The sequence below is a fragment of the Macrobrachium nipponense genome, chromosome 29, assembly GCF_015104395.2.
Source record: "Macrobrachium nipponense isolate FS-2020 chromosome 29, ASM1510439v2, whole genome shotgun sequence".
NCBI classification, from domain to species: Eukaryota; Metazoa; Arthropoda; class Malacostraca; order Decapoda; family Palaemonidae; genus Macrobrachium; species Macrobrachium nipponense.
The window spans coordinates 61,148,869-61,172,969 of record NC_061092.1 but is presented as its reverse complement, the minus strand read 5'-3'; positions in this window follow the sequence as shown (position 1 = coordinate 61,172,969).

The following is a 24,101-nucleotide window of genomic DNA, read 5'->3' as shown; positions in this document are numbered from 1 at the left end:
CACAAGCAAAAGTCACACTGAGTGCGCCCACTGCTCCTAGGCTGACTCCCTGGGAAAAATGCTGAGTCCAATAAAATCCTTCCCACTCCCTTTAGCACAGTTAAAGGATAGATATTTTTCATTTTTTCTCTCTAAGTAACTGAAAACTATCAATTTAACAATTTTCCACAATCCCACAAAAGACTTTGTCGTTCGAAAAACTATCGCTAAGCCATAACCCCTTTATTTTCTAACTGGTCACCTATCTCTTCATTGCCGTTCCCAGGCATAAAAAAAAAAAAATAACTTTTATACCACTTTTTAACCACTAGCCACCAAAACCTGTAATGAGGTATTCCCTCATTATTCATTTGATAAACGTGTAACTCGAGCGTCAAGGCAAACTAATACACACAGCCCACCCTCTCTCTCTCTCTCTCTCTCTCTCTAGCACCGACACCTCCCTCTCTCTCTCTCGGCAAACTCCTCTCTCTCTCCACCTCTTTCTCTCCACTCTAACAGGTAGTCAAAATGAGAGAGTTGCATTACAAAAGATACCTTTATTAACAATGAATAAATAAGGAATTGATCAAGTCTTACAGACTAACTCAATTCAATTAAAACCCCAACAAAAATGTCTGAACAGTTATAGTCACACCAAAATGTTTATTATCCATCGGGGGACTCCCTTTCGGTCCATTGCCAGAACCGTCTGTTTCAAAGACACAGAACACATCCCATAAGTACACACACAAGTTTAACAATCAGAGATTAAAGATTGAATATCATTACAAAATGTCAAACAGATAACAAGCCAGTCTTTGGCTAAAGCACTTCAACACTCACCCAAGCAGCCGGAACACTTAAAGCACACTTAATAAAAAAAACTCCCGGTGAGCGCCACGGCATCTTGCCTTTCTCTCGAAGACGCCTCTATCGAAATCCCCCATAGACTTGTGTATGATACACTTTTTAAACAGAAAGAGGCGCACACGCACATACGAACACACAGTTCGTTAACTCCTCACACTTACTGCCGCAACCAGTTTCACAAAGGCACTTAGAGAAGAGTTAATAAACTATCGTACATTGACTTGTCTAACTAAGCAGTTTTACCTCACGCCATCATAGAAACTCATTGTCAGCTTTTCTCGGGTCGTTGCCTCTCCACTGTTCTTCACATTCCATAGGCAATATATTATTAATCAAAAACCCTAGGCCTTTCAGATACGATTATCGATATGGATATATTTGGTTCTTAAGAATCCTCCTTAATGCTTCTACATTATTATAATATCCGGTCTGAAAGAAAGGTTGTATATTAAACAAAAACAAATGAACAGTTACAGAGTTACTGAAATTGTCATAAATATTACATAAAATGATACTGTCTTTCAAACACAAAGCAAATATTCCTTAGATCATCCAAAGGAAGATGCTCACTCCAACTCCTGGATTGTCCAAAGTAAAGAGCCTCGGGCCTTCCATTTGTTATGGAGCAGATTTCTGACTCGGTAACATTTGGTGTCCGTAGAGTCTTTTTCAACTCATAAGTGTGGTGGTTGAAAACCCCATCTTATCAATCCCCGAATTAGGACTACCTCTCGGTTTGGGGTTCCGAAACAGGATAAGTTCCTTATGTCCCCCGACAATTTAGGAGTCCAAACTCCTTATCTTTCATATTCTTTTCAGCTTAATCCTTACTCTGTGTGGCAATTTGTAATCAGGTTTATCAAGCGGTGATTTTCTCCGCGATAGAGAAAGAGTTTTGACACAATGGAAATTAGCTCAGTTTGATGGGAAGTGAAGTCAGAACGATAAAGTTCCCCATAAGTCGTTATTATTATCATTCCTGAGAAATTCGCAACATCTTGATAATTCAACAATTATATAAGTAAACTTCATTGATATTCATAACATAGGTAAAGACTTTTGGGTTTCTATTTCAGCGTAAGTATTAAAGAATCTCAAAAAATTGTGTTGGAGACATAAAGTGGTTTTCCTGAGATAATAGAAAGACGAGAAAAGTGGTTTCCGTGACCCATCCAAAGCACAACCCATGTCCCACCCATCATCAGGAAAGGTAGATATTACAAGTTGGGCAATCCCTTCGTTGTCTCTATAATAATTAGTAGCTGAAATGTTGTTAGCTAATGAACATTCGAGGACTCAGGAGATTTAACTGAAAATTACATAATCCTGAATATTAATTGAATTGATGATAACTTGAACCACCAATGGATATGGGAGATCAACAATCTATAGCGATAAATGTACCCAATAAGTGTGAGAACATTCACACATACGTGTATATATATAAATATATATATATATATATATATATATATATATATATATATATATATATATATATATATATATATATATATATATATATAGTATATATATATATATATATATATATATATATATATCGAACTACAAATGTCCTTTAATATCTAATTCGCTCTACCTCGGAATTAATATATTTTCATATATGCTTAACCGAGGGGGAATTTTATTAAGCGATGATAAATTCCCCCTCGGTTAAGCATATATGAAATTATATTAATTCGAGGTAGAGCGAATTAGATATTAAAGGACATTTGTAGTTCGATATATGTATATGAATCGGTAATGAGATAGACTTATATATATATATATATATATATATATATATATATATATATATATATATATATATATATATATAGATATATATATATATATATATATATATATATATATGAGGTTTTAGTCTTCCTTTTCACGAAGATAGATATATAAGTTTCTAGTCCTCAAGGAAAAAAAAAAAAAAAGCTGAAATTCCTTTTAGCTCAACAGTTTCGACCTCCACAAGCTCTTGATAATGGGCCAGCAGTGGAGGTCGATACTGTTGAGCTAAAAGGAATTTCAGCTTTTTTTTTTCTTTTTTTTTCTTGTGGACTACAAACTCATATATCTATCTTCGTGAAAAGGAAGACTTTAACCTCATTATACACACACACACACATATATATATATATATATATATATATATATATATATATATATATATAATATATATATTATATATATATATATATATATACAACATTTGACAAATCTGATTATCTACCGGAAGCCCGCTTCCTATTTTACCGTCTCTCTGCTACCTTCCTTAGAATTTAAATGTCTGGTATATTTCGCTTGAAACTTTATGAATTAATCTTATAAGTACATTGACTAATGTTCATGTTCTTAGAAAAACCTTCCTCATAGACTAGATGCAGCGAAGTTTCTTTCCAGTGTAATATGAGAATCAAAATATATTTTTTACTTCCGTCAAGTTGTTTGTATGATTATTTTCTCAAACATGAACAAAATCTTCATTGTTCGCTTGTGCAAGTTTTGGGTATCTGTTTTTTCTGCTCTATTCTCTTCTCTATAGTTTTTTTTTTATTTGTTTTATTTTACCATTATAAAAGCTATCATGAGAATCACGTGGAATCTTGTAAACACATCTTTTAGCATTGCCTGGCAAGTTCTTGGTAAGTACTTGCTTTATTATTTGACATGGCTCCAAAATTCTCAAGTAGGTGAGGAATATCTTAGAAATTAGTATTATAATACGCAGTGCAAGTAGGTTTTTCGTGTTATATACATATACATATAAATTATAATAATATATATATACCTATATTATATATAATTATATTAAATATATATACATATATAATAATATATATATATATATAATAAATATATATGATAATATATATATATATATATATATATATATATCTATATATAATATATATATATATCATATATATATATATATGTATATATATATATATATATATATATATATATATATATATATATTATATGAGGTTTTAGTCTTCCTTTTCACGAAGGTAGATATATGAGTTTGTAGTCCACAGGGAAAAAAAAAGCTGATATTCTTTTTAGCTCAACAGTTTCGACCTCCACTGGCTCTCGATAAGGGCCAGTGGAGGCTGAAACTGTTGAGCTAAAAGGAATTTCAGCTTTTTTTTTTTTTCCTGTGGACTACAAACTCGTATATCTATCTTCGTGAAAAGGAAGACTAAAACCTCATATATATATATATATATATATATATATATATATATATATATATATATATATATATATATATATATATATATATATATATATATATATATATATACGTATATATGCACGTGCGCGCGTATGTTCTCACACTTATTGGGTACATTTATCGTTATAGATTGTTGATCTCCCATATCCGTTGGTGGTTCAAGTTATCATCAATTCATTTAATATTCAGGATTTTGTAATTTTCAGTTAAATCTCCTGAGTCTTCGAATGTTCATTAGCTAACAACATTTCAGCTACTAATTATTATAGAGGCAACGAAGGGATTGCCAACTTGTAAGGTCTACCCTTCCTAATGATGGGAGGGACATGGGTTGTCCTTAGAGTGGGTCACGGAAACCACTTTTCTCCTCTTTTTATTATCTCAGGAAAAATCACTTTAAGTCTCCAACACAATTTTTGAGATTCTTTAATGCTTACGCTGAAATAGAAACCCAAAAGTCTTTACCTATCTTTTGAATATCATTGAAGTTACTTATATAATTGTTGAATTATTAAGATGTTGCGAATTTCTTAGGAATAATAATAATATAATACGATTTACGGGGAACTTCATCGTTCTGACTTCACTTCCCATCAAACTGAGCTAATTCCAATTGTGTCAAAACTCTCTCTCTATCGCGGAGAAAATCACCGCTTGATAAACCTGATTAAAAATTGCTACACAGAGTAAGGATTAAGCTGAAAAGAATATGAAAGATAAGGAGTTTGAACTCCTTGATTGTCGGGGGACGTAAGGAACTTATCCCGTCTTGGAACCCCAAACCGAGAGGTAGTCCTAATTCGGGGATTGATAAGATGGGGTTTTGAACCACCACACTTATGAGTTGAAAAAGACTCTACGGACACCAAATGTTACAGAGTCAGAAATCTGCTCCATAACAAATGGAAGGCCCGAGGCTCTTTACTTCGGACTATCCAGGAGTCGGAGTGAGCATCTTCCTTTGGATGACCTAAGGAATATTTGCTTTATGTTTTGAAGTAATATTTTAAGTAATATTTGTGACAATTTCAGTAACTCTGTAACTGTTAATTAGTTTTTTTTGTTTAATATACAACCTTTCTTTTCAACCAGATATATAATAAATGTAAAGGCGTTTTTAGAGGATTTTTATGAAACCAAACCTATATCCATATCGATGATCATATACTTTTAAGGATTCTTGAAGCCTCGATGACGTCATCATGTTTGCCAAAGAGACTTACAGTGCCTCCGGAGCTGGGATAAATTTCTTTCTCATTCAATCCGATTTTCCTCAAGACAGTGGGTTGAAGTAGTCTTTGTATGTTCATTTTAAAATCAATTAGTGGTGTATTAAAGGAATGTTCAGTTTTATTTGAAGCATAAATAACACATCTTTCTAATAAAAGTAGGGAAAATATAATTGTTAAACAGTTACCAATAAATTAGCATAATATCTCTGATCAGAGTTGTTAATAACTATCACCCAAATTAGTTCTCGTGTAGGAGATGAGTTTCTTCAGAATATTTTTTATAATCATAATTTTAATTATGATGGTTATTTATTATTTACAATATTATTTTGAAAGCGCCCAAAACCGTAGGTATCAGAGAGCAAAGGCTCTTTGATGCCGCTAGTGTCAGTGACGCTAGGCAACCCCACCAATCAATCAATAAACATAAAGTAAACCTTTTATAAGGGATTCCAAACCTGTAAGGTCTACCCTTTGCTAATGATGGGTTGTCTTTGGGTGGGTCACGGAAACTCCGTTTTTCTCGTCTTTCTCATTTCTCAGGAAAAATAACTTTCTGTCTCCAACACAAGTTTTTGAGATATTCCTCTAATGTTTATGTTAAGATACAAACCTGAAAGTCTTTATCTATCTTTTGAATATCAATGCTGTTACTTATATAATAGTGGAATTATTACAATGTTTTGGATTTCTTAGGAATATTAATAATAATTTGACTTACGGGCAACCTCTTCTTTCTGACTTCACTTCACATCAAACGGAGCTAATTCTAATTGTGTCAAAACTCTCTCTCTCTGTCACGTAGAAAGTCACTATCCATCAAGAGAGGGTAGACACAGTAGATCAATGACGCACAGAGCGAACCTAAGAAAGAAATGAGTTTCCTAATTACTCCAGTGATGCCATAGTTTTTCTCGAGGCCTTTGTTGCTGCAGTTCTTGTTTAATGTTGTTTCGTTTACCAGTTTCTGGTTTTTCCTCTTGACGGTATGAACGACTTTTGAATGGGTTACACAAGAGGAAGAACCAGAAATGTTTTCTTCAAGAATGCCTACAAGAACAAGTTTTTCCCAAAATATACAGATTCACACGATGGACATCGACTTCAGACCCATTCCCGGACTCCATCCGCACACTCCTCCAAGACAGAATACACGCCACACATCAATACATCGATGTGATAAGAAGAAAAATAGCGAGTCAGCTACATCACTTCGCCTCTTGTGCCGGAATGATGGTATGTACAGATATCTTTCCTATTTTGTGCTATCAGGTGCTATTGAAAACAGTGAAACCCACTCCAGAAATGCTTGCCTAATAATGTGCTGAACCTCTCTAACCATCCCCTCGCCGCAGAAGAACAGACGGTCTTTTAAATCTTGACATTTCATTCGCTCTAAAACCAGGTCCCGAAATGTACATTAATTTCTTTTGCAAAAGAGACTATGACAAAAAAGATGCATGTCGCAAAGGAATTATGTTAAATGTCTTGGAGCAAAACAACAACAAAAATTCACTCCAGAAAAGGAAATCAAAATGCGTTAGTTGGATTAAGAAAGAGGGAGGATATCATTATCACAAATTCGGACAAAGACGGGAAAATATGTCTATTAGAAAAGGAGACTTATATCAGTAAAGTTCATGAACTTTTAAATGACACGGAGACCTACGATAGATTAACGAAAGATCCCACTACAAACATTGCTGCCTAATTTAACAAATGAGCCAGATCCATAGGGGGTAATAAGAAGAACGTAGAATTATTAGAGTCATTCATTTTTGTGGCCTCCCAAAAACTCATAAAAATGGGATTCCTCTACGCCCCATAATATCTAGCCGGGGCTCTTTCAAGTATAAAATATCCAAATGGCTTGCAGACCTGTTATCACCCTTTCTAGGAACATTCTCATCCTCCCACGTTAAACATGCAGAGGATTTTATATGAAAATTTAACAGTTTATATGTCCCAGCAAATAACATCAAACTGCTCAGCCTTGACGTCAAATCATTATTTACCAAAGTCCCAATCGCCAACGTGTTGTCTTATGTAAAGAGGAAGTTACAACATATGAAGAACATTTTCCTCTTGGTATTGACAAAACAATAAAACTAATCAACCTCTGTGTAACTAACAACTATACATGGAATATTTCGAAACAAAAATTTTGTCCTCTATCAAACCCCGTAATATGGTCTGGCTCAGATACGTAGACGATATTTTTACTTACTGGGATGATAGCTGGGGAGATTTCAATCAATTTTTCCATAAACTAAATTCGCTAGTTCCGACTATAAAATTTAAAACAGAATGGGAAAAGGAGAGGAAATTGCCTCTCCTACGTACTAATCATAAGAGAACAGAATAGATATTCGGCCATATATTCATTTCCGAAGTTACCACGATGTATCCGTAAAGATCATGGTCGGGTGCAACCTATTCCTTAGGGGGCTTAGAATATGTTCAAATGGGTACGTATATGAAGAATTCAACATGATCCGCCAACACCTAATGTAACTGCTTTACCCACCATACATTATCGAGAAGGCTATTAAGAAAGCGAATACTATATACTATAGAGGTCCCACCCCCCAAAAAAAAAAACAAATACACTTCAGCAATGAAATAGAAATTCCGTACGAAAAAAAACATCCAAAAAAACCACAAAACACCTCAGGTCTAATAATACATTTATTTTCCATTACCCAAATCCATCGGGAGTTCGCTTCTTAAACGCATATCTAAATAAAAAACAAAAAAAAACGAAGAGAAGAGGCTGGAGTTTACAAGATACCGTATAGCAATTGTGATGAGATTACGTTGGGGAAAACCGGTAGATCCATCTCGCAAAGATTAGCGGAACACAAAAGATCAGTGCGATATGCATCAGAGAACTCGGGGATTTTCCTACACATTAGGGACAAAGGCATACTATGAACTGGAGGTGGGGCAGAGCTGGTTTTCAAAAGTAGCTGTCCGTACACAAGTGAGATTCTGGAATCTGCTATCATCAATCAAACAAACAATATGAACTTATCAGGAGGACATTGGAAATCAGATGACATCGACGAACTAATCCTTAGGCCGCTTCTCAAGCAGGTGTCCAAGAACATCCGACCACCTGATGGGAGTTAATGAGGCCAGAAGTCACCAGGAAGTAGTTTAATTCCCATCCTTCCTGGGTCACCAATAGAGACTTATTGCCATACCTACATATTATTTGTATAAAAACTCTTGTAAAACATCCTATGTCCATATTTTACGAGTAATGAGGAGCACAGGAGGAAGTATGCGAAAGATATGGTTGGAACGTTCAAATAGTGTTTCATGGTCCTTCTATCTATTTTTGTATCTATTTATCTATGCATCTGTATATATGTGTAATATATATATATATATATATATATATATATATATATATATATATATATATATATATATATATATATATATTAGCTCGGATAAATTTGTAAATTAATTTACAATAAAGATTTTTATTATGTGTAATATAAATTTTTGGGAATGCATTATACCTTTAATTCCAGTCCATTACTTTTTGAAAGTTTCATATCGAAAGGATTTTTGTTTTTTATTCATCAAAACAATTACTATTTTCATCGTCTTTATAAACATATGTTTAAAGGCCCTCTTTTTATTGTATATTTTGTGGGAAATGAAAGGAAACATAGAATTCATATATTTGTGAACTGGAGAGAATCTTCAATTCAACTTTATATGTTAAACCCTATCAGTGACTTCTACGAAGGATAAGAAATAAATTTTGTTTATTGCATATCTCCTAAGAATATGATAAGTATATAAAGTACCTAGATTGTATACGACATACTGAATGAAAATTGCCGTAAGTCATTCCACAAAGAAAATATGATAAAGGTTTCTGTGTTCGAGATCTGTTTCCCAACCATCGAAAGATTTCGTTTGTGTTCTACTCGTTAATTTCGTCCAACCCTTGGCAAGGGAAAGGCAATTAATTATCCTCTTCTCCATTGAGGTCGCCCATTCATTTCAAGAACTGGAAAGATCGGCTGTTCTCAAAGACAAACTGAACAACATCAGTTCGATATTTAGTAGACGTTCCATTCGCTTTCTAAGTGGGAGTAGACGTTGGGAGGAAAGCTTCTTTTATTACACACACACACACACACATACAAACACACACACACACACACAGAGAGAGAGAGAGAGAGAGAGAGAGAGAGAGAGAGAGAGAGAGATTAGGGAAGGAAACCTAATTTGTGATGAAGGAGTTTCTTAGATCTTATCTCATCAGACGTCGCGTTAATTGCACATCTGCGTCTGATACATAGATATACAGATAAGTCATTAAATTTTGTGTATGTTTATCTGGATAGATATGACTTGAATATCAGATACAAACACAGCTACTCACTGTCATAGGAGTAATGTGAAACACGGTGAATTATTCATAATGTAATAAAATATTCCCCTCATCCTAGTTCTTTCAGGGGCTGACAAAGGCAAATCACTGATAGACGGAGTAATTAGTTCCTAATATGTTCAACCTTTGCCTATAAATAGCTCAGGAAACAGTAGAAATCCAATGCTTTGGCAAGACGCCGTATTTCGAAACTTGTCTGTTATGAGTTTAAAGCTTTGATGCATTTTCTGGCAGTAGAAGGTCAGCTTTCAAATGGAAAATTAATTCATAATTTGGGATTGGCCTCTGTAGCAAGGAAGTTATTACGAACACCTAGTATCCTACTTAATAAAAAAATGCAAAAATAATGTTTTGCCTCTAAGTTTCATGGCTTGTCATTTGTCCTGAATGTGATGACCTTTCCTGGGATATATCGTATTAAAATAGCCATAAGCATTTATTGAACTTCTTGTTATCAGAATCTAATATAGCGTCTGAAATATAAAGCGCCTGACAACCTTCAATAATGCCATCCTAATTAGCTCTGCATTTCGGTCAGACCATTTTTCTAATGGTGGTATTAGGTAATAGTGACTGAAAAATACATCCATCTCAATGACGCAATGATAACAAGTGCCAATATATTCACAGACCTTGGACTTGACAATAGCTGGAACATCTGTGAATATAAGGTTTAATCTATTACTTGAGATGTGAATGGGTTCCTCAGTTAACTGGGCAAATCGGAGGATACACAGAACTCAAGAGCAACCGGTCACGTTGGTCCATGGAATTTAAATTTAGCTACTCTCTGTGTTTGTATTACAGTCTCCACAAACAACTTATGAAGCTTTTGAATTCTATGATTGAGCCATATAATCCTTTGCAAAAGACAGTCATATATAGAATTATCGATATTTGGATTGTGGTAAACAAGCTAATACGTAAACATTGTACAACTTACTGAAAGTTTTAAGACAAAGAACTTCATGGCAACTACTGACGATAAATAGGTCGTCCGGACTTAGTTTCTACATCCATACTTTGCCATTGGGGGACGTTACGGCGATAAAGGTTACTACTTTCACAACAGTCTCAGATAAAACCCATCACCAGTGCTGTTCTCCTACGGAAATTCGTCTGCTAAACGGAAAAAAAATCTCGCCTTACGGACGATGACGTCACTACGGAAATTTTTCCGCAGCTTGGGTTTTTTGCTTGTAATGACCATAAAATCAAATTCTAATAAAAAATAATAATTTATAACTATAGTGTATATTTTTCCTTTCATAATATATGTCTGATACCATTAAAAAATATTATTAACACTACGTAAAACATGATGACGTAGCTCAAATACTGACGACCGGACGGAAAACCACAGAGGGCTCACTCTTACTCCAACCTTTGAAGCTACTACAAACATTTTTATGAATCACAGCTGTATCTCTGACCTCGTCGCCTGCTTATGATTTGTATGCCACGCCATATAACCTAGTAAGTATTGGTAAATATTCACTTATTTCACTGCTTCTTGAATTTATTAGTCTTCGTGATTGCAGTTAGCCTTGTTCACAGAAAACGGAATATTAAAAAACTTTTCTCAGAAATTATTTGGTAACTTGCAGAAAATTAGTTTTCTTTATTCAAACTAGTAATATCATTACTTTGCTTAAAAGATCAACATTGGTGATATTATTTCAAAAGTATCTCTTTACTAATGGCTAAATGAATGAATAGCTTTGTTCTGCTGCTATATTACATGGAGTTGTGACTACATGGAACTTGTTTTAACTATCAATATTTTCAGATTATGTCTCCTCGTCCAAACTTTCAAGAGAGTTGGCTCTCCAATGATCTCTTTAAACCTTGGCTTGCGCGAGTCCCTGGTAACCCACTGAAGGCATACTGTCAGGTATGTCACAAAGAGCTTAGCGCTGAGATATCTTCTCTTAAACGCCATCGGTCATCTCGACAGCATGTATCACTGGAGGAGGAGAAGACCTCAGAGCACAACCTCAGATGCCACTGATGAGGGCAAACAGTCGACCAGCGATCAGCAAGAAGAACGGTTTGGCAGGTGCTGTTGCGTTATGCAACCGTCTTATTATGGTTTTCTTAGCAGAGCACAATCTGCCCTTTAGGTAACAATTTCTTATATTTCTTATATATATACATACATACATACTAATTTTAATTTGTTACTATAAAATACTATATTTCATTGAATTTATAAATGCAGTCTTTGTGATGACATCATGGACCTACAAAGAAGAATGTTCCCAGACTCCGAAATAGCTGCGTGCATGGCACTGAAGAGGAAACGATGTGCTACCCTGGTTCAAGTCTTAGGGGATCATGCTTTAAATGGATTGGCAGCGAAGCTTCGGAAGTCTAAATTTAGCCTAATTATTGACGAAACAACTGACTGTTCGGTAAATAAAGCATGCGCTGTAATGCTAAATATTTTGATGTTGATGAATGTAAAATAAAAAACATCTATGCTAGACATCATAAACATTTATGAAGGGAATCGGGGTTCATCGGGGGAATCTTTATATAACATGATTTTGAACTGTTTAAATGCGTTACAAATTCCATTGAGTAACATAATAGGTTTCGCTGCTGATGGTGCCTCAAATGTAATGGGTACTGTTAACAGCGTATCAAGTAGGCTGAGACAGCAAATGCCAGGCATAACAATATTCCGATGCGTTGCACACAGTATTCACCTTTGCTCAAGTGAAGCAGCAAAGACACTGCCCCGAGTATGTGAAGACCTCATAAGGAATATATACAATTTTTTTTCTCATAGTGCAAAACGCAAATATGAATTTAGAGAATTTCAATATTTCTGCCAGGTAAAACCTCATAAGTTACTGCATCCTTGTGCAACTAGGTGGTTATCGCTTCATCAAGCTGTTGCGAGAGTGTTAGAGCAGTGGCAGCCCCTCAAACTTTATTTCACGCAAATTGCATTGGAGGAAAGATTAACATCTGTAGAACAAATTCATAACACACTTAACGACCCTTCAGTTTTTTGTTATTTGGTTTTTTTGAACTACATTCTACCACAACTCAATAGTATAAACATAATTTTTCAGTCAAAGGGACCCACACTCCATCTCCTTCATGACAAAATATCCAATATGTACAGGTTACTACTGAAAAACTTTTGTTATCCTCACATAATTGCAAAAACTCCACTACATGAAATTGACCCTGCAGATGAAAATATTCATGTTCCACTTAATCAAATCTACCTTGGGGCTGAGCTTCACGATTTATTTCAGAAGCCAGAGTATCAGCGCAGAGATATGGTTGAAAGTGTGAAAACAAGATGTAGAACTTTCCTAATTGTAGTCTGCCAGCAAATAAACAAAAGGTTTGACCTCAGCAACAAATTATGGAAATTGGCCTCATGCTTGCATCCAAAATCTGTTATGGATCATAATATTAGAAGTAGTGTACCATCTTTGATTGATTTAGGTAATGCTGTTCCCCGTATTAATTAATAATGACAGGCAATCTTTAGACGACCAGTAATGGGATGTAGCATGGCACACTTTCCCAGAGGAAATAAAGAAAACTCACCAATGATATAGAGGCCTTTTATAAATATATTATGACAGTTGAAGATGGACTGGGTCAGAAAAAAATATGAGTCTTTGGGTAAATTTGCAATGGAAATTCTATCTCTCCCTACCTCTAATGCTGATGCAGAGCGCTTTTTTCCTAAATTCAAATTTAATTAAAAAGGAAAGAAAGAAACTGTCTAAAACTGGACAACTGTAAGATCTCTTATCACTTAAGTGAAATTACTGAAAAAGGAAAGTTTAATGAGTTTGAAACGACAACAGAAATGCTTGTTTTCTCTGTGAAATAGATATTGCGTTTGTTTTCTAATTATGAATTGTGATAATTATTCTCTATTGTACTTTGACCTTTATTTTTGGTTCCTTTGGTTTTTACTTATTGTAAGTAATTGTTGTTAATATATTATTTTTTGTTAATAAATGCCTTGTATCTTGGAATGAAGTGTGATTAAAAATTTCATCTTCTAAAGATTTGTAGAGAAACAGTGGTTGTATCCTTAGATATATAATAAGAACTCAAACTAATATTTTTCTCAAAATACCTAAAAACTAAGTTGTTAATATTTACCCTTTAAGATAACGGTTTTCTATATCCCGTTCTGATCTAGAAAGACAGAAAACGACGGAAATTCGGAAACGGACAACAGAGCAGCACTGAAAATCACCAAAAAGTAGTTACAGTCATAACACTGGAGAGCAAGGGATTGTACTACAGTCCCTTAAATAGTGGAAGAGGTAAAGATGAAATGAAAACTCTAAAAATGTGAAAATTTCATAAGTTTACCACTCGGACAGATATTTACCAAACATTAAGGGGTGGTGTTATTGATCAAACAAATTGCCGGTGATTTAGTAGCATCGAAAATGGGGTTAAAGAAGCGCCACTCCGAATATGAAGCAATATTTTATGAGCACCTATCAATACGCCTAGCAGAAGTTTTAACAAACAGCATGGAGAGAACGAATTGCTTATATATATATATATATATATATATATATATATATATATATATATATATATATATATATATATATATATATATATATATATCGTTTTCTCTCTCTTTTCCTCTCATTGAATAAATTAGAAATTTTTAAAGTTGGAAAAAGCAAAGAAGCTTTGAGAAGCGCGCCCCCGTAGCTTCTGTCATAAACATTCCAAAAGGTTCGGGACTTTTCCCTATAAGTAGTTTTAGTGGAAATAAATAGGAACATTCATCCTGAAAGTTATTTTAAGATTTTTCCGCAAACTTTAGACGGAAGCCCAATTAAGATTTCCCCCTCGTTGACTTCGAGGAAAATGAAACTAATAAGGGAATTAGACCTAAATGGAAAAACTAGATGCCGAGGTACCTCCAGGACTCATGCAGAAGAGTGTGCTCTTAGAAACAGCGCATATTGAAAGAAAAGTGATGGACTCCTAAGGAGGGGTAGGATGCAACCCTCAAACCCACACTATAAATACCAACCAGTCGAATAGGATGACTGATAAAAAAAAATACATAAATAATAATACAAAAATTAAACAAGCAGTCCAACTAAATAAAAAGTAAACAAATAAATTATATGATAAAAATAAATAAAATAGAATAAAATTTAAATATGAAAAACCACTACATAAATGAAATTTACAAAACAAAAATATCAAAGAAGATGAAATTAAGAAATATTTGCTATACTTACAAGATTGTTTTATACAGATAAATAATTGAAAAACGTTTAAAACTTAACAGTAAATTTACTGCAATTAAATTATGAACAAGAAATGTAAGACGAATGATAAATTAAGAATAATAAGATATAATAAAACAGTTAAAAGAAAAAAAAAACAAAAAAAAACTCAGATTTACACTTGATGAAGAAGAAAATAACAATCTTCCCTTTCCAGACGTTCTCGCATCTAGAAATGAACAAAGCTTCTAAACAGGTGTTTTTAGAAAAAAGACTAACTGAATTAGGTATCAACTTTATGGTTCTTGATTTTATAATAATTTTAAACTCAAAACTACATGAACTCTCCTCCACAAGGCCTTCACCATACCTACTAATTGTTTACATTAATGAGGAAATTAACGTTTTTTTCATATCCTAAAAATAACTGCTTTGCAGAAAAAAACTTTTTTGTAGAATATTTAATAAAATGCTAGATAACATTCGTTTTGAACGACAAAATTTCTGTCTTACCTCAGGAGTTTAAATTTGAAAGGTTTTTTTTTATTTTCATTTGTATAATTACGAAATAAAGATAAAACGTGACTAAGACACTTTACAACCCATAACAAAAGACAATAATTAATAATAATAATAATAATAATAATACTAATAATAATAATAATAATAAATAATGATGATGATAATAATAATAATAATAATAATATAATAATATAATAATAATAATAATAATAATAATAATAATAGCCAGTAACTACAGGCCTATCACCTGCCTACCAATAATGTGGAAGTTACTAACAGGTATCATCAGTGAAAGGCTATACAACTACCTAGAGGAGACAAACACCATCCCCCACCAACAGAAAGGCTGCAGAAGGAAGTGTAGGGGCACAAAAAGACCAGCTCCTGATAGACAAAATGGTAATGAAGAACAGTAGAGAAGGAAAACCAACCTAAGCATGGCATGGATAGACTATAAGAAAGCCTTCGACATGATACCACACACATGGCTAATAGAATGCCTGAAAATATATGGGCAGAGGAAAATACCATCAGCTTCCTCAAAAATACAATGCGCAACTGGAATACAATACTTACAAGCTCTGGAATAAGACTAGCAGAGGTTAATATCAGGAGAGGGATCTTCCAGGGCGACTCACTGTCCCCACTACTCTTCGTAGTAGCCATGATTCCCATGACAAAAGTACTACAGAAGATGGATGCCGGGTACCAACTCAAGAAAAAGAGGCACAAAATCAACCATCTGATGTTCATGGACGACATCAAGCTGTATGGTAAGAGCATCAAGGAAATAGATACCCTAATCCAGACTGTAAGGATTGTATCTGGGGACATCAGGATGAGTTTGGAATAGAAAAATGCCGCCTTAGTCAACATACAAAAAGGCAAAGTAACGAGAACTGAAGGGATAAAGCTACCAGATGGGTGCAACATCAAACACATAGATGAGACAGGATACAAATACCTGGGAATAATGGAAGGAGGAGATATAAAACACCAAGAGATGAAGGACACGATCAGGAAAGAATATATGCAGAGACTCAAGGCGATACTCAAGTCAAAACTCAACGCCAGAAATATGATAAAAGCCATAAACACATGGCAGTGCCAGTAATCAGATACAGCGCAGGAATAGTCGAATGGACGAAGGCAGAACTCCGCAGCATTGATCAGAAAACCAGGAAACAAATGACAATACACAAAGCACTACACCCAAGAGCAAATACGGACAGACTATACATAACACGAAAGGAAGGAGGGAGAGGACTACTAAGTATAGAGGACTGCGTCAACATCGAAAACAGAGCACTGGGGCAATATCTGAAAACCAGTGAAGACGGGTGGCTAAAGAGTGCATGGGAAGAAGGACTAATAAAAGTAGACGAAGACCCAGAAATATACAGAGACAGGAGAAAGACAGAAAGAACAGAGGACTGGCACAACAAACCAATGCACGGACAATACATGAGACAGACTAAAGAACTAGCCAGCGATGACAATTGGCAATGGCTACAGAGGGTAGAGCTCAAGAAGGAAACTGATAACAGCGGCACAAGATCAGGCCCTAAGAACCAGATATGTTCAAAGTACGATAGACGGAAATAACATCTCTCCCATATGTAGGAAGTGCAATACGAAAAAATGAAACCATAAACCACATAGCAAGCGAATGCCCGGCACTTGCACAGAACCAGTACAAAAAGAGGCATGATTCAGTGGCAAAAGCCCTCCACTGGAGCCTGTGCAAGAAACATCAGCTACCTTTATGCAGTAATAAGTGGTACGAGCACCAACCTGAAGGAGTGATAGAAAACGATCAGGCAAAGATCCTCTGGACTATGGTATCAGAACGGATAGGGTGATACGTGCAAACAGACCAGACGTGACGTTGATTGACAAAGTCAAGAAGAAAGTATCACTCATTGATGTCGCAATACCATGGGACACCAGAGTTGAAGAGAAAGAGAGGGAAAAAATGGATAAGTATCAAGATCTGAAAATAGAAATAAGAAGGATATGGGATATGCCAGTGGAAATCGTACCCATAATCATAGGAGCACTAGGCACGATCCCAAGATCCCTGAAAAGGCATCTAAAAAAACTAGAGGCTGAAGTAGCTCCAGGACTCATGCAGAAGAGTGTGATCCTAGAAACGGCACACATAGTAAGAAAAGTGATGGACTCCTAAGGAGGCAGGATGCAACCCGGAACCGAACCCCACACTATAAATACCACCCAGTCGAATTGAAGACTGAGAGAGCAAAAAAAAAAAAAAGAAAAAAAAAAAATCCCCCCCAAAAAAAAAAAAAATAAAAAAAAAAAATAAAAAAAAAAAATAAAAAATAATAATAATCAATAATAATAATAATAAAATAATAATAATAATAATAATAATAATTATAATAATAAGCAACGCCAGCTAGCTTGGAGTATTAAGTGGTACGAACATCAACCTGAGGGAGTGATAGAGAACGATCAGGCAAAGGTCCTCTGGAACTATGGTGTCAAAATATATAGGGTGATACGTGCAAATAGACCAGACGTGACGTTGTTTGATAAAAAACAAGAGGGAAGTATCACTCATTGATGTTGCAATACATGGGACACCAGAACAAAAGAGAAAGAAAGATAGAAAGAAAAAACACTGTATAAGTTTCAAGACCTGAAACAAAATGAGATATACCAGGGGTAAATGTTACCCATATTCACAGGGACAGTAAGCTCGATCCCAGATCCCTGAAAAGGAAACCTGGAAAAACTAGATGCCGAGGTACCTCCAGGACTCATGCAGAAGAGTGTGCTCTTAGAAACGCGCATATTGAAAGAAAAGTGATGGACTCCTAAGGAGGTAGGATGCAACCCTCAAACCCACACTATATACCAACCAGGCGAATAGGATGACTGTGATAGAAAAAAAATAATGATAATAATAATAACAACAACTAAATAAATAAACAAATAACAATAAACAGGATAACGAAAGAAGTTTTAAATCTTTTTGAAGAAGGATATTATTATCTCAACATTTGCATAATTCAAAATGAAACCCTAAAATCACCATTTGTTTTCATTGTACCTCATTGGATCGGCAGCTGTAGGGTGGAGGGATCAACAAGGGAGGCAATTCCTCCGGCGGTTCCCAGGTGCGGTGGAGAGAGGAGACGCAATCATAATTATATCAAGTCCTCCCTATGTGAGAATTTAATGCAATATTTACAGAAACCAACGGGAGACCTTTACGTGCCGGATCCGAGCCGTAATACGCTAAATGAATCCAGAAGGTAAAAAAGTGAAGAAGGAAAATACATACCTTTCAGTCTATCTTTTTCGAACCTAACCCAACCTCTCAGTGCGTAATTTAGCTCAAAAGTAAAGTCCAGGTAAAACAAAAAGGAACTGAGGAGTCTCAAAAACTTACGCAAAGACGGGACCCAAAGGCAATCCCGTCATTGTCCTGACCATACTATGGTTTTACTGGGAAATCTCTTTTATAAAGAGTAACTTAACATAAACGATCAATTAGATAAGGTCAATACAGTTTGGCAATTTTCCATCATATAAATAACACGAACCTTACTATAAATTAGAACTTATCTCGAATTTTATACAAGAACAGCTGTTGATATATTATATGTATAATATATATAAATTGAAACCTATAGTTTACTCAGTCTTGGAAGTTATTCTCTATGGAATCACAATAAGTTTTAGTGGGGATTTAAACATTAGACTGATATACAATGGTGCATTTGCATTATTCATGTTGATTTGTATATATGTAAGTACTCTACATTGTTTCAATAGCTTGGTGAGATATTTATTCATGAGCTAAATTAAATATTTCATTAATGAATATTATATTATTTTGGATTATGATTTCACGATTCTCTCAATAATATTCTCATCACATTGATTGCAGAATTCTAAAGATTGCAGGCAAATCTGATCAGTTAGCATATGTCGGTAACCACCGGCCCGTGAAGGATTTCTGTCCAACCCTGCCAACTTAACATCTGGAACCTTAATTATCTAACAGTAGTTACCAACTTTAAGGCGTCAAGCGATCCCTGATAATCCGTGGACAATATCATAGTACATTTGATATCTGGACCTCCTCCAAGACACTGCATAGCCGTCTGGCCGGTCGCTTTTACCTTTGAATTAAACTTATTCAAGATTGTATAACTATAAGCGTACTCAGTGAGACTCAGGACGTAAATTAAACAAAATTATAGATTTTCTTGTAAATTCTAATAGAAGCTAATGATGATTTAAACTAATTACGATATAATAGTCAGTAAATCATAAGTTCTAACTTCGTCTAGCTTTTGATACGGTAAAAAACACTAGTGTATTATATGTGATGTAAATCACATAAATGATTTAATTATATGCATTCCCATGAATCTTAGAGGCATTTCCTTCGGATTAGTAGTAAATCTGAGGCATATTGAGGCACCTACAAATGACTTTGGATCTGGCAGAGATTCGAATAATCTATTTTGATAAATGTCTCATGATAATGTGAGAGATTTTTCTAATTTTACGTAAAAAGAAGTATACTTAAGAGTGATGCAGAAGACAGAAGGATCAGTGAACTGGGAGTCTCAGCTGCACGTAGTCAAGGGCTTTTTTCCTCTTGAAATGAATCGAGATGCGTCCTATAAACTAATTCGTCAGGAGATTTCGTTATAGGTATATATATATATATATATATATATATATATAATATATATATATATATATATATATATATATATATATATATATGTGTGTGTGTGTGTGTGTGTGTGTATATAAATATATATATATATATATATATATATATATATATATATATAACATATATATATATATATACGTATATATATATATATATATATATATATATATATATTATATATATATATTATATATGTATTATATATTATATATATATAATATATTATATATATATATATATATATAGTATATATATATATATATATATATAGATATACACATATAATATATATATATATATATATATATATATATATATATATACAGAAGAGAGAGAGAGAGAGAGAGAGAGAGAGAGAGAGAGAGAGCTTGATAATATAGTTGTACTGGTCTCATTCACGAGTATGAGGTATTTTACGGTACTCCACAAAGAGAACGAAGTAGAAACAGCAGTTAAAAAAATACATATCTTAATTTGTCCCGATACTTTCGCCCTAAATCAGGCCTCTTTTGGGAAATGTTGACTAAGCAGTTTTATAAAAAATATACACCGAACATTATATTTACATTTTACCTGAAAACTTGTATAAAATGAAAACAAATGATTACGGTAATTAGTATTTACAACTGCTGCATTGTGACATAAAATGCTTCTACTCAAATGTAAACACAAGTCCGTATATAGTTTGCTTTTACTGTTTATGCCATGAAATTTCCGGGAAGAGTTCTGACAGAAGAACAAAGTCTGTGGGCAAATCAAACCCTGTAGTTCTTATCTTCCTTGTGTTGATTTTTTTTCTTTTTGCTCCAGCAGGACCCCAGAAAGAGACTTTCCAATGTTACTCTAATCATACAAAAGACTTTCTCTCACATGAACTATTTTAGGTCCCATGATGGAGGGAATATTATTAAACCAATTAGCACTGATTGACTATTTGGGTAGCTCTAATTGTTATCTGAATAGCTTAATGTATCTTCGAACAAGTCCACAATGGGGAGAATGTGTGCTGCGTAACACAAAGGAGTTCGTTAAGGAGAAATGGAAAATTTGAATACTGGAAAACAGTGAGTTTGTGTGAGAGAAACAAGTGCTGGTTGAATTTGCAACTTCTCGACGTACTTTAGTTTGTGTGTGCATGGAGCTTGAGGTTAGAGACAGACTTCACCAGCAAAGGACTAACAAAGGAGGCTGCAAAGCGCGCTGGCGGCTCAAGCTGGGGCATCGAAGTCCAAGCGTGAGAGCGTTATCCTACATTAAGGGGTCGGTTGCCTGATGCACCTTTTCTACTGCCTTCTATCAAGGGCATCATCCTCCACCAAGCCTTATTCTGGAAGAAGCAAAACAACCAGCAAAAGGGATCGTGGTAGAATAGGTCTTAAGATAGATTTAGCAACGGTCCCTTTAGCAGCCCATTTTCCCCTATCATAGGTTCCTATTTCTTGACGGATTTCTAACGCCACCCCCCCCCCCCCCCCCCCCCCCAACAAATCTTACGATGGAGAGAAAGGAAATGACTACCTCATGCCTTGGTTTTGAAAATACTGGGACGCTGGCTGAGGGAGGCGTAAGTGACGACACTTGATACTTGTAAGCGTATTTCAATGATTATATCTTTCATGTTAAGAGAATTTTATGCTTTGAAACCTTGTAATAATAAAGATTATTTATAGTTTATAATCACAATTTCTCTCTCTTCTAGTTTTGAAAAGAGAAGTATTAAGAATATAGCAGTGACTCGTCCCAAAATGCTTTGAAGTTGCCCATCCATTTTGGGTTTCAAGATTTCTTGTTAATCAGAAGGTTCCCATAGAGGAGAGATTCATTCTTAGACTTGTCAACCGTGCTTAAAGAGATATGTTAGAGTTCTCTCTCTCACTCTCTCTCTCTCTCTCTCTCTCTCTCTCTCTCTCTCTCTGTCTCTCTCTCTCTCTTTTCCCGACGAGTGAAATTTTTATTTTTACAGTAACGTAAAGATTTTGTACTTGCATGGTCATTCATGACTGTTAGATTTATTTAATTTAATAGCATAGTGGTTATTTAAGGAATCTGAACAGACAGTGTAAACATGTATTTGTAACGGCGCCTGTGAAAGAGTTTAGTGAATTTAGAAGCTATAGCAAAAAGGAAATCTGGTACCAGGTAAAGTGTTATTATAAGTTTTAAGTGTACTTAAAAACATGTTACAGTGGTTTGGTTAAATTATTTCATTTTTTACTAATTGCAAATATTTTGTTCTCTGTATTTGATTCTGTTGAAGTGTTTATTTCATGTCCTGTGTGATTAGTGTTTCTTTGAGTTTTTTTTAATGTTAAGACTTTTCCACATTTTTCTGTATTTACTTGATTTTGCATTCACAATTTGTTTGGTTAAATTCGGTGTTTCTTATTGATTTATCATTGCATATTTGATTTAATTTAACACTTGTGAATTAATCTGAATTTACTTAGACTTCTTTTCAAATTTTGATAGTTGCTTAAGTTTGAATTTTAATTGAATAATTTAATTTCTTGATTGATTCATTTTTTGATAAATAATTTTCATTTAATTTTGTTTTCTAGTTATTCAAGAATGGATTAAACTTTGTGTTGTTTTCAAGTAATAGTAAATTTCCCTAAGATCGTGAATTTGACTTATAAAATTTTATTTAAAAAATAAATCTTTTTGATTTAAACATTTTTATATTAACCATCAGTAAACATGATTTTATGTAGGTAGAAATATAGAGTGGTAATTGTGCTGTTTTTCTTGAATTTTATTGACATGAGTTAGAACCAGAGAAATACTTAGACTTTTAAACTTATTCATAGAGTGATACCCTTTAATTAATATGATCTCATATATGATTTTAAGTTTTAAGGGATCACTGTTACCTTTAGAGTAATCAGTCGTAGTTTATCTTTGATGAAGATTCAGGTCCATGGCTGTTGTGAGGTAAAAATATTTTGATTGGTGAATGTAATGACCAGATATTCTCACATTTCGTCACAACATTATTATATATAATATTATTATACACACACATATATATATATATATATATATATATATATATATATATATATATATATATATACAATATATATATATATATATATATATATATATATATATATATATTATCATATATATATATATATATATATATATATATATATATATATATATATATATATATATATATATATCATAGACCCCTTAAATAGAAGGACTGGTATCCTCTATGCTCGGTATCTGGAACTTGGGTCGCAAGTTGGAACTTGGGTCCCACCCAGTTTGTGTCAAATACATGATAGAACCTTCATTCTGGTGTCTTAATTAGGTTTTGAAGGGCGAAGAGTTCATTTGTCATACTTTTAACCTCCTACGATGTCATCTGAAGGTCATTTAAAGGTCAAATCTAGGTCATTTAAAGGTCAAATCTCATAAAAAACACAAAATCATACAGAATATTGTATATTCTCTCAATTAAAGCAATGGAAAACACAACTTAAGTTACCCTGTCACTGAATTAAAATCCATATATAAACAGTTAAGCCTGTGGGAAACAACAGGAACATGTCTAAGGCAAACAATATAGTTATTCTAGAAACAAAATCATTGAAAAAACATTCCATAATATAAATAACTTAGGTACATGTTTAGTTTTTAGCAGATGTTTTTCTTTTCTTCTCAAGCAGCCAAGGTGTCTTTCTTTATCACTGTTGTCTAGCACAAATGCTTTCAAAAAATAAAAAAATGTTTTGACAGAGTAAGGCATGCTCCTTGAATTGCAACCATTGGACTATCGATACAAGATAAAGTTTGGCTGAGATGAGCTCGGCAGCAATGCAAAGTTGCACTCATCACAAAAAGTTTA